Below are 13,000 nucleotides of genomic sequence, written 5' to 3'. Positions count from 1 at the left end.
GATGTGGGGTGAGATTGGTGTTGGCTGGTTGGAGCAGGTTTCTGTGTTATAGAGATTCAGGACAATGGCGCATGCTCTCCTCTGATATCACATTATATTTCAGAACACAGAGTATGTCCTATGATCTTTTGTTTTGTAATACCTGACGCAAATATATTCTTTTCAGGATTTTCCAATTTTCATAACATCCCCTCACAATAAAACTTTGTGGTTCATGGAAGACTGACCATTACCGCTTGTATCGAACTGCGGATAACTCTATGAGTTTAGCAAAATATGGCGACAGATATTCTTTCAAGGAGTTTCTATTTAAACATATCCAATCATAACCACAACACTCTTTCAACGGAACCTCCCGGAAGCCTGACAAATTCCATTTGTATAGAACTACTGATAACTCGATGAATGTATATTTCGAAGTGTTCATTTTCCAAAGAACTATTGTATAACGCCGCACTCAGCAATATTCCAGCTGTATGGTGGTGGTCTGTAAAAACTCGAGTCTGGACCAGACAATGCAGTGATTAACATCATGAACAACGATCTATACAATTCCGATACGACATGCATCTACCAAGTCAGCGAGTCTGACCGCTCGATTCCGTTAGTCGCCTCGTCCTACACAAATGGGTTGTTGAAGATAAATTCTTACCCGGACCTCAGCTGGTGTATGGATTTATAATGGCTGCCTTTTTCAGACACGTCGTTGAGTGCCTGTGCATATGTAAAAACGAAAACTTGATTTCATAATTCAATAAGAACACATGCCCTAGTTAATGTATCGAATTACATCTGCTACAAAGCTCTTGTAAACCGATGCTTACTAGCAGTGCAAAGAAAGGCATTTCTATTTTTCTTCCACATGAGAAATCTGAGATATTCGTGTTTCAATGACCTCCCGCAACATCTCATTTGAAACCTAAAGATGGAGTATTTCTAAGTCAATTGGTGTTTCTATGAAGACATCTGATGAACTCACAAGAATACGTGTGACACTAGAATTGCTTCAATGAATGATGGAAAAGACGTTGACACCTGACAACCGTTTATCAGTACTGGATTGTCTCAATTTCAAACGTAGTGTTTTAGAATCAAACGACCGCTGGTTGTCTGTCAATCTGGAGATAACTGTCACTGATATTTTGTCAAAGACAAGCGTCTGATCCTCGTCATTTTCAGGCAGTTCCTGGGTCGGTCCCGGACTAGTTGCTAGTGTTTTTGTGTGTTTTGTTGGGTTGAGGTGGGATGAGTTAGTGGTCAAAGCATTCGCCCGTCACCCTGACAATCCGGGCGCGATTTACTTTGAGACAGTGCTTAACATGAAGCTTCGTTACATTTTGGTAGTGCTAGATATAAAGGTACGTTACTCTGAAGCTGTGTAGGATGTGAAGCTTTGTTACTGTATGGTAGTGTTAGATATGAACCTGCGTTACTCTGAGGCAGTGCTAGATATGAAGCTACGCTACTTTGAGTCAGTGCTAGATATGAAGCTACGTTACTTTGAGGCAGAGCTAGATATGAAGCTACGTTACTTTGAGGCAGTGCTAGATATGAAGCTGCGTTACTCTGAGGCAGTGCTAGATATAAAGGTACGTTACTCTGAAGCAGTGTAGGATGTGAAGCTTTGTTACTGTATGGTAGCGCTAGATATGAACCTGCGTTACTCTGAGGCAGCGCTAGATATGAAGCTACGCTACTTTGAGTCAGTGCTAGATATGAAGCCTAGGTTACTTTTAGGCAGTACTAAATATGAAGCTTCTTTACTTTGAGGCAGTGATAGATGTGAAGCTACGTTACTTTGAGGCAGTACTAGATATGAAGCTAAGTTACTCTGAGGCAGTGCTAGATATGACACTACGTTACTTCGAGGCAGTACTAGATATGAAGCTACGCTACTTTGAGTCAGTGCTAGATATGAAGCCTAGGTTACTTTTAGGCAGTACTAAATATGAAGCTTCTTTACTTTGAGGCAGTGATAGATGTGAAGCTACGTTACTTCGAGGCAGTACTAGATATGAAGCTGCGTTACTTTGAGGTAGTGCTAGATATAATGGTACGTTACTCTGAAGCTGTGCAGGATGTGAAGCTTTGTTACTGTATGGTAGTGTTAGATATGAAGCTGCGTTACTTTGAGGCAGTGCTAGATATAAAGGTACGTTACTCTGAAGCCGTGCAGGATGTGAAGCTTTGTTACTGTATGGTAGTGTTAGATATGAAGCTGCGTTACTCTGGGGCAGTGCTAGATATAAAGGTACGTTACTCTGAAGCAGTGTAGGATGTGAAGCTTTGTTACTGAATGGTAGCGCTAGATATGAACCTGCGTTACTCTGAGGCAGCGCTAGATATGAAGCTACGCTACTTTGAGTCAGTGCTAGATATGAAGCCTAGGTTACTTTTAGGCAGTACTAAATATGAAGCTTCTTTACTTTGAGGCAGTGATAGATGTGAAGCTACGTTACTTTGAGGCAGTACTAGATATGAAGCTAAGTTACTCTGAGGCAGTGCTAGATATGACACTACGTTACTCCGAGGCAGTACTAGATATGAAGCTACGCTACTTTGAGTCAGTGCTAGATATGAAGCCTAGGTTACTTTTAGGCAGTACTAAATATGAAGCTTCTTTACTTTGAGGCAGTGATAGATGTGAAGCTACGTTACTTTGAGGCAGTACTAGATATGAAGCTAAGTTACTCTGAGGCAGTGCTAGATATGACACTACGTTACTTCGAGGCAGTACTAGATATGAAGCTGCGTTACTTTTCGGCAATGCTAGATATGACACTACGTTACTTTGAGGCAGTACTAGATATGAAGCTACGTTACTTTGAGGCAGAGCTAGATATGAAGCTGCGTTACTCTGAGGCAGTGCTAGATATAAAGGTACGTTACTCTGAAGCAGTGTAGGATGTGAAGCTTTGTTACTGAATGGTAGCGCTAGATATGAACCTGCGTTACTCTGAGGCAGCGCTAGATATGAAGCTACGCTACTTTGAGTCAGTGCTAGATATGAAGCCTAGGTTACTTTTAGGCAGTACTAAATATGAAGCTTCTTTACTTTGAGGCAGTGATAGATGTGAAGCTACGTTACTTTGAGGCAGTACTAGATATGAAGCTAAGTTACTCTGAGGCAGTGCTAGATATGACACTACGTTACTTCGAGGCAGTACTAGATATGAAGCTACGCTACTTTGAGTCAGTGCTACATATGAAGCCTAGGTTACTTTGAGGCAGTGCTAGATATAAAGCTACTTTACTTTGAGGCAGTGCTAGATATGAAGCTACGTTACTTTGAGGCAGAGCTAGATATGAAGCTAGGTTACTTTTCGGCAGTGCTAGATATGAAGCTACGTTACTCTGAGGCAGTGCTAGATATGAAGCTACGTTACTTTGAGGCAGTGCTAGATATGAAGCTGTGTTACTTTGAAGCAATGTTAGATATGAAGCTGTGTTACTTTGAGCCAGTGCTAGATATGGAGCTACATTACTTTGAGGCAATGCTAGATATGAAATAACGTTACTTTGAAGCAGTGTTAGATATGAAGCTACGTTACTTTGAGGCAGTGCTAGATATGAAGCTACATTACTTTGAGGCAGTGCTAGATATGAAGCTGCGTTACTTTGAGTCAGTGCTGGATATGATATATGTGGTTTCCTTTGTTTAAAGCCACACACTTTAACTATAGTCTGCTTCATTAGGTTGATGTTTACCAACTCTGGTGGCCATCCATTTGCAACTGTTACTTGCGAAACACGTCATGATAAAAAAACAGCGTGTGTTTTTGTGTTTCAGTATGAATCTGTCCCTTGATGGAAAGTGGTTTTACTGTAATTAAGTACAGCATACGATTAACAAATGGTCCTGTAGAGCTGTATATTGATATAGATTAAAACATACAGGCACATATGGCTTTCATGTGTTTTCCCACTTTCACCTGAAAAAAAACCTGTGAAAAGAATCCAGTATACACGTTCCAGAAAATACCAAAAATGTAGCGGTGCTTTAGGGTTTGTCACTAAAACGTTCTACATCTATTTATAATCAAGATTTTTGCAAAAGGGAAACAAAATGTATGTTTAGAAGTACATACACTGCTCCCTAAAACGGTCTCTGGCCGATCCTGTATCCAAGCAGGTGATTCTGGGGATGTGTTTTCACAGAAGTAGGGAAGGACATGCTTACCCTTTTCACGAACACCTGGTATTACCATTGATGTTTCAGCGATGTTCATATCTTTTTCACAACTATTTTCTCTTGTAACACCAACACACCAAACGGAATTGGTTTCTGGGAGTAGTCAAGACCATGTATTCTTTTGCACTTACGTTCCATATATTATGTACATTATGTGGAGAGAAACAGGGCCTTGTTCTACAAAGAACTGAGACGATCTCAGTGTATGTATGTGGGTGAGGGTTGAGTTTCCCAGCCCTGGGGTCGCTAGGATCATTCTGGTTTCCATTTACAACCATTTCGTCGCCGGTGTTTTTTTATTTTATTTCTAAAAAATCAGGGTTACGATATGCATGGTCTCAGTTACATTTTCCGGACACTTCCAAATATGAATCATCAGTGACTTCAGTGAGTGAGTTGGGTTTTACGCCGCTTTCAGCAATATTCTAGCAATATCACGGCGGGGGACACCCGAAAGGGGTTATTGTACCCATAGGGGGAATCAAACGCGAGCTTTCTCCGTGACGAGCGAAAGCTTTAACCACTGGGCTACCCCACCGCCCCCACAATTCAATGTGCCACAGCTGTATCAATATATTCAGTTGAGATAAATCTAGTAACAATATACGAGATCTAATAAGGCAACCAGGTGGACACGTCATAAACAGCTATCAAATCCTCGCAATCTAATATTGTACATTTGTATGACAAAAACACCCCCGAGGATATTTTTCATATCTGCATGCATATAGCTGATTATCATGATCATACCGGTACTTCTAATAAAACGGGTGTGTATTTTCGAACATGTAATGAAGCTCATTACTGGAACACCCTGCCCTACACGCGAGTTCCGTGACACTATATATTTAGCAACCTTTCGCTACTTAAGCCAGGTGGCTTGCGAGCGGTAATGAATCATAATCCCACTTGGCGAGATGCTTAACCGTGATATATATTGACATACTGCATAGAAGCTCACTCTACTGACACAAATCATTTTCACGGTTTATTCTACTGTACCCACACCCAATGTTGTGTTTTTATGTTTATGCTTTCACGATTTTTTATCCAAAACGGATACAAGTAAATATTGTATCCCCTATTAATACTGATACAAATTAATATTGTGTTACATTTTCACGATTTTTTTTATCCCAAACTGATACAAATAAATATTGTATCCCCTATGAATGCTGATACAAAATAATATTGTATTCCCTATTGATACAAGTAAAGAATTGTATTCCCTATTGATACTGATACAAAATTATTGTACTCCCTATTGTAGTCTATATTAGGGGGATACAATGTTTTTTTGTATAGGTTTTCAACAAATGGTATAGTTTGTTTTCGTTGTACATATGGTTAAACAAGTTTGATGAAAAGGTTAAAATGACCCATAACATCGTTTTCAATGACATTCATTTGAAATTGGTATGAATCAATCAAGAATGATCCGCTAGCATCAATACCTGACCAGTCATCAAACACGCGCTGACGTTCACCACCACCGCTGTTACAATTGATCTCCGTACAAATGGCATTTTTACAGTTCGTGATCAGGACTACGTTAAGATACAAAGGTAGCAATTAACTGTTCTTACCTGAGCAGCAGACGACTAAAATCTTCCACCAAACCGACCAGTACTCCATGATGTATGGATGCGCAGTGCACTCAAGGACATCATCAATTACATCACGCAGTGAACAGACGACAGAGCAGACGACAAGGAAAAGGTCCAGATTTCAATCACAGGTAAAACAAACAACCAGTGAAATATACGAGAATAATCCTATTTTGGAAAGATCAACGATCCAATATATTCACTGAAAGATACTTCCGAAGAATAAATTTCACAGATCCTTATTTCTGAAACGAGAATTGATATTTTCTATCGTTAGCTAGACAGTATTTAGAATTGATATTTGTCAACACAAACGTATTATCCTACATCACAAATATTTTCCTCAAATATTTAGTTGTCCGACACCTCTTCTCTGGCTGATCCGCATAGTTTAGAGACTCCTCACAGTGTATGCATTACGTTGAGGTCTCCGACGGCGAAAAGTCCAGAATACTTCACAAAAACCATCTAGACACACCAGCACTTGTCTTGATTGTGTTGCAGGATTTATCAAACTTTACAAACATTTGTCAGTCCTATAACCAGGTTGTATTTCCCAAGTAAGAAACAAATCAGGTTCCCAAATATTTTCCTATGTGTCGAGAGAGTGTAGACACGGTGCATCACAATACCGTACAAGTAGAAATCAATAGCCGGTCAAACCAAGAGGCATTTTCCAATGATCCGATCCTCAAAAGCCATCACGGGCAAATCAAAACTAACGCCCGCCGAAACTTCACGACTCCTCAAATGCACAAACTCTGTCTGAGAGTACTTTCCTCGCGACTGTTGATACACGACTCTCCTCAAACGGCGATCTCGGATGAACGAGTCCGAACCCATTGAGAAGTTACTTTTAACGAACCGTAGCGAAGCATCCTTAATTGACTCGACATCATACAAGGCTAGAGATTATTAGCCTGTCGTTGTTGATTTTGTATCTCAGTCGGACTCCAGGGCAGGGATCATGTTAGGGTCGGGATTCGTCCTTCTGCATTACTCCAGACGCATCTGTCTGATCCCACTGACCATATGTTGAGCAGTTGTTAGTCACGCAGTACCGCGTAGGAATACAATAGTACATCGCAGCATGTCTTACTTCTCATCCGCGCTTCTGCAAATAGAACATAGTTGTGTTAATAATTGAAATAGCAGCCGTGTTTGACTTACACGTATGTATACGTTAGAGTTGTGTTGATCGAATATTACTTAATCGTCCCGATTTAGGTCGAATATTGAAATGATTAGTGTATCTGAAATCGACATTAGGAACTTGCAACCCTTTCACATCATCAACGTTACATTGCTGTACAAATCCCACCAGAGTTTGTTGGAATGGTTATAAGTGAAAAATATGCTTTTACGTGAGCTGGGGTTTTAGTGCCTGGTTATTTCATGCAAGGGATTTGACAACTTGACAGGTGCGTGATGAAATCACGGGATAGTCCAGTGAACAGGATCAATATACGCGATATGCTGGTTCCACGTGTGGAGCGTTTTGCTCGGTGTACTTAGAAATAAAACACGTTTCCAGTTGTGCAGATTTATTGATTTAAACATTAACGCGTTGGTATGTTTGAATAACACACATTAGCATTTATTGAATAATAATTATTCATTTTGAATGCAGATGTGAATACACATTCGAAACTTGGAGTGTCGTTATTAATGTTGTGTTGCATTGTTCAGGACAGTATTATATAACAGAGTATTGTGGTGTCAGTATAGGCTTGGTTTTATGTGCTATGCTAGGTATTTACGGGGATATCTTTATTTGCCACTACACAGCAGGATCTGAATTTTGTGTGTTTCGTATGCGCCTACACATACCAGTGGATAAAATGTGAGATACAGCATTAGTGATGGAGATACAGGTCCAGATTATATGTTACCGGTTTTAGTGCAAACATTCAGCCCAGCAGGTTGAACATGTATAAAAATGAAAATACATGTTTGTACTCTCGAAACGTCGTAATTCGTTGTGTTGTGAATGCTTAAAGGTTTTATAAGAAGAGTTCTTTTTTATGAAATAGTTATATTGAAAGCAGCAATGTTTACATTTTACATATTTTTTGTCGACAGAATAAAAGAACAGTACATTGCATTAGTTATTATACATGTTTCAGTTGTTTTGAGTCGGAGGAACATAGCTTTAAAAGTCTTCTCAGAAAGATGTGGGAACAATATGCTTTCTGTGTTTCACAAAAAACACGTTAAAAATGTAAACTGTAAGTTATTGATCAATTAGTGAGTGGAAACGGCCTAAGGCACAGAATTACCTATTATAAATAATACCAGAAAAAATATTCAAGAATTCCCCGAGAATACGGCCCAGTCATCTGAGGCGCTGCCGTTCGCTGTGAGTTGCGTTCCTAAGGTTCCTGGAAACCGATGATTGTCGGATCGAGATCCGGGTCTCCCTGATTGTTTCCAGATTTGTCATCACCATCCCAGTGCTAGGAGGGTTCACCGTAATGATAATAGTCTGAGACCTGCATCATTTCAGTCTTTATTCCAACGTAATGCCCACACGACCTGATATTACTGGAATACTGTTCAAAGTGGCGGTAAATCCAACCCACTCATTCACTGTTGAAGGGACTAACGTTCGCGTTAACACCGAGCTGAAGAATATATTATTATTATTATTATGTTTTACAGATTAAAGATAGTATGCAGCAGAGAGGGTTCGGGTGTTCCTGGCACAGTCAGGCTGGTAAGGCTCATCATCAGATTATTATTATTATTATTATTATTATTATTAATATATGATATTTATATAGCGCACATATCCAGGCAACTAGTGCTTGCTCAAGGCGCTGGTATTTTTTCCCTCGATCATTGGATGTCAGTCTCAACGGCACATCGTGTTATCAATCTCAACTCCCTGGGGAGCATACAATTATATTCATCATATAATTAAGTGTGTCGCACGCGTTTAGTGCCGTTTATACCATGAGCAACATGTAACTATATGCTTGGTGAAACACCGATTTGAACATAAAAAACCTGGTTTCCAACCATCTTTGATGATGGCTAAAATTGAGCAAACAAGAAATGTTTATCAAATGATGATATTTGATAGTTGTGTTTTGGACTATACATTGTCCGTGATGCGACAACTGCCTTCATCGGAGTAACTTTTCGGAAACATTTGTAATTTTTTCGAATCCAAGTGTGTACTATACTACCCATCAAAAGTTTCGACTCACTTAAAGCACTCACTATATGTTATGTATATATGTATGGTTACATCGAAGATGAATTTCTCCACTAACTTGGGGGAACCAACTGAAAACCTTATGCAGATGAATTGCACGAGGATCATGCATCAAATTGCTGTAAAGCATGTGCAAATATCATGCATGCGAGCAGCTGCGTTTTGGTGTAAAGTTTTGTTACGAATTCATCAATGGAAAGTTTTGCAAAATTTATTTTAGAACAGTTGACTTAAGTAAATGGCTACATTTACACTAGTGAGTCTGAACTTTTGATGGGGAGTATATATTTTATCGGGCAGTTAAGTTGAAACAGAGCATGGAGTGCCATCTTAACGTGGTATAAAGCCTCTGTCATGTACGAAGTTGGTGCTCACATACCATTCGGATGGATTCGAATGTACAATTAACATTTCCTTGTAACATATCTATTTATGATCCATTTGTCAGAGCTAACCGAAACATGTCGGATAATGGTTTAACATTGACTCGCTTTGTTATTTTAATCGAATTTAGTACGGTGGCTTTCGGAATAACGATGATAGACTGCACATTGGCGTTTTGAAAAACCGTGTTCTGAGAAATCTAGAAATGTCTTCATACTGCAATACTGCAAAGTCATCATGCCAGTCCATATCGCCAAATTATTGAAGTTCGGGTTGAAATAACGGCCTCTTGGCCAACTGGAGAAATATAACGCTTTGAAGTAAGCACTAAGACACAGGTTAGTTACAATTTCACGTCGGCAATATTTCAACCGTATTGCGACGAAACACAAACATGTTTCTGACATGTTCAAAGGGTTGGAAGCCAGTGATGAAACGATGACCTGTTTATAGAGTTTATACAGTAGATTGGGCTTGTGGAGGAGTGCAAACTGTATAGGTTCCTGGAGGTTCCATCACGCCTGCACCCATGAAAGGTCAGGGTTAGAATATTGATCTTCAAGTGAACCCGTGGTTGTCGAGGCGACTAACGGGATCGGGTGGTCAGGCTCGCTGACTTGGTTGACACATGTCATCGGTTCCCAATTGCGCAGATCGATGTTCATGATGTTTATCACTGGATTATCTCGTCCAGATTCGACTATTTACAGACCGCCACCATATAGCTGGAATATTGCTGCGTGTGGCGTAAAACTAAACCCACTCACTCACTCCATCACGTCCAAGAACATAAAGTTAACAGGTCCATAGGGATGTTTCATATCAGAGGCAGGGCTGTCATTTACGATGAGTTCTTTTACCATAATTATGTTTGATTCGTCATTCCACATATTCTAAGATAATCAAATTGTGCCAAAGTTCAAATTCAAGGAAAAAAACCTGTTCCTGCAGAATCAGTCTTAAAAGCTTTTTGACACATTTAACCAGCGGCAGGAGTATTACTGGGTACGACATTAGACAATAAACGAGCACTTGTTTTTTCATAAAAATCATGTGAGTGGAAATTGGTACCAATGGACACATAACCATTGTCGAAATCAGATGGTCTCAAGATTGGTTTGTTTGTTTGTTGTTTACGCCGGACTAAGCAATATTCCAGTTATATGGCGGCGGTCTGTAAATAATCGAGTCTGGACCAGACGATCCAGTGACCAACAGCATCGATCTGCGCAATTGGGAACCGATGACATGTGTCACTCAAGTGAGCCAGCCTGACCACAGGATCCCGTTCGTCGTCTCTTACGACAAGCATGGGTTGCTGAAGACCAATTCTAACCCGGATCTTCACGGGTGTCTCAAACTTTACTTGTAGTGATCATTGACTGTAAGATTCATGAATACATTGTCTTTACACCCAATGGAATTTCTTTGGGCAGGTAATAGAGGCATTTATACTCTGGCGTTGTCATTTTTTATTTATCTGTACATCATGTTGTTGATACCTGTTTGAAGCGACTGAAACTTGGATTCAAATGTGTATGATCACAGTTGATAAATTGATAAATAAACCCTTTATTTCCTAAATTATGGTGAGTATGTCTACCAATGGTCCTCGTCCTTTAAGTTTTGTTTGTCGTTTAACGCCGCACCCAGCTATATTCCAACTATATGCCGTCGTCCTTTAGGCATGGAGCGAAGTCAAGGCACTTAGTGCTGTCCCTTTAATCATAAACAGACGACCAGTAATCGGTTTTAAGCCCTCGGTTTCCAGAGCAACAATCGAGATGCATTTCGCCCTGAATATATCACGCACTTTCCAATTCTGTTCTGATCCAAAAGGTTAATATAGAATGAAAATGAGACTTGGTGCACAAACTGTTGTCGGTGTAAGTGAATTACAAGATGTGTATAGTTTCATGTACGATGTGCTAACATCCAGCGATGCCGGTGTGATGTTTAATGATACTGAATCTGGCTGAAAGCCGATAATATCATAGGAGAAGGCAGGTGAATACGTGACCATCATAATGTGTTGTGTGGATGGAGGTTTAGTGTATGTGGTACGGTTAGAACAGGGTATTACATATCTGCCCACGCACTCAGACTGATGATGGCGGTATTTCAAAGCAGCTCAGGTTCTGTGGATCACTTGATATGCCGTTTCTGGTTGTATGATTGTAGTGGTGTGTGATTGTATAGTTGTGTGTTGCGTGATAGTGTAGTAATATTGCTGTGTTGTTGTGTTGTTGTGTGGTTAAAGTTATACAATTGTGTACTTGTATGGTTGTGTGCTTGCATAATTGTGTGTAGCGTGTTTATATAGATGTGTGGTTGTGTAGTAATGTTTCTGCGTGGTTGTGTTCTGTTCCACTTGTGGGTAGCCTAGTGGTTAAAGCGTTCGTTCGTCACGCCGAAGACCCGGGTTCGATTCATCACATGGGTACAATATGTGCCGTGATGTGGTGGGATTTATCTTGTATGGTGGTGTAGTCGTCTTGAAGTGTTCGTCTAGTGGTGCGTCACAGTGGTGTGGTTGATTAGTGGCGTGGTTGTGTAGTGGCGTGGTTGATATTAGTGGTGTGGTGTGGTTGTGTGTGTGATAGTGGGTGTGGTTGATATTAGTGGTGTGGTTGTGTAGTGGTTGTAGGTGTGCTGATATTAGTGGTGTGGTTGTGTAATATTAGTGGCGTGGTTGTGTGTGTGGTTGATATTAGTGGTTGATATTAGTGGTGTGGTTGTGTGGTTGTGTAGTGTGTGTTGATATGATATTAGTGGTGTGGTTGTGTAGTGGTGTGGTTGATATTAGTGGTGTGGTTGTGTAGTGGCGTGGTTGATATTAGTGGTGTGGTTGTGTAGTGGTGTTGGTTGATATTAGTGGTGTGGTTGTGTAGTGGTGTGGTTGATATTAGTGGTGTGGTTGTGTAGTGGTGTGGTTGTGTAGTGGCGTGGTTGTGGTGTGGTTGTGTAGTGGTGTGGTTGTAGTGGTGTGGTTGTGTAGTGGTGTGGTTGATATTAGTGGTGTGGTTGTGTAGTGGTGTGGTTGTGTAGTGGTGTGGTTGTGTAGTGGTGTGGTTGATTAGTGGTGTGGTTGATATTAGTGGTGTGGTTGTGTAGTGGTGTGGTTGATGTAAGTGGTGTGGTTGTGTAGTGGTGTGGTTGATATTAGTGGTGTGGTTGTGTGTGGTGTAGTTGATATTAGTGGTGTGGTGTGGTTGATATGTGTAGTGGTGTGGTTAGTTGATATTAGTGGTGTGGTGTAGTGTGGTTGTGTAGTGGTGTGGTTGATGTAGTGGTGTGGTTGTGTAGTGGTGTGGTTGATGTAGTGGGTGTGGTTGTGTAGTGGTGTGGTTGTGTAGTGGTGTGGTTGTATTAGTAGTGGTGTGGTTGATGTAGTGGCGTGTAGTGGTGTGTAGTGTGTAGTGGTGTGGTTGATATTAGTGGTGTGGTTGTGTAGTGGTGTGGATGATATTAGTGGCGTGGTTGTGTAGTGGTGTGGTTGATATTAGTGGTGTGGTTTGTGTGGTCGTGTAGTGGTGTGGGTTGATATTAGTGGTGTGGTTGTGTAGTGGTGTGGTTGTGTAGTGGTGTGGTTGTGTA

The 13,000-nt window shown here is 40.5% G+C and overlaps 1 pseudogene; it reads right to left on the bottom strand.

Moving 5' to 3' along the window:
* LOC124289285 overlaps positions 1-6,781 on the bottom strand; it is a 110,392-nt pseudogene extending 103,611 nt beyond the window's left edge.
* Positions 6,782-13,000: the final 6,219 nt, after the last annotated feature.

The sequence above is a fragment of the Haliotis rubra genome, unplaced genomic scaffold, assembly GCF_003918875.1.
Source record: "Haliotis rubra isolate DU_JTF1 unplaced genomic scaffold, ASM391887v1 Scf439, whole genome shotgun sequence".
NCBI classification, from domain to species: Eukaryota; Metazoa; Mollusca; class Gastropoda; order Lepetellida; family Haliotidae; genus Haliotis; species Haliotis rubra.
The sequence above is the reverse complement of the archived record's forward strand: the minus strand, read 5'-3'. Positions and strand labels throughout refer to the sequence as shown.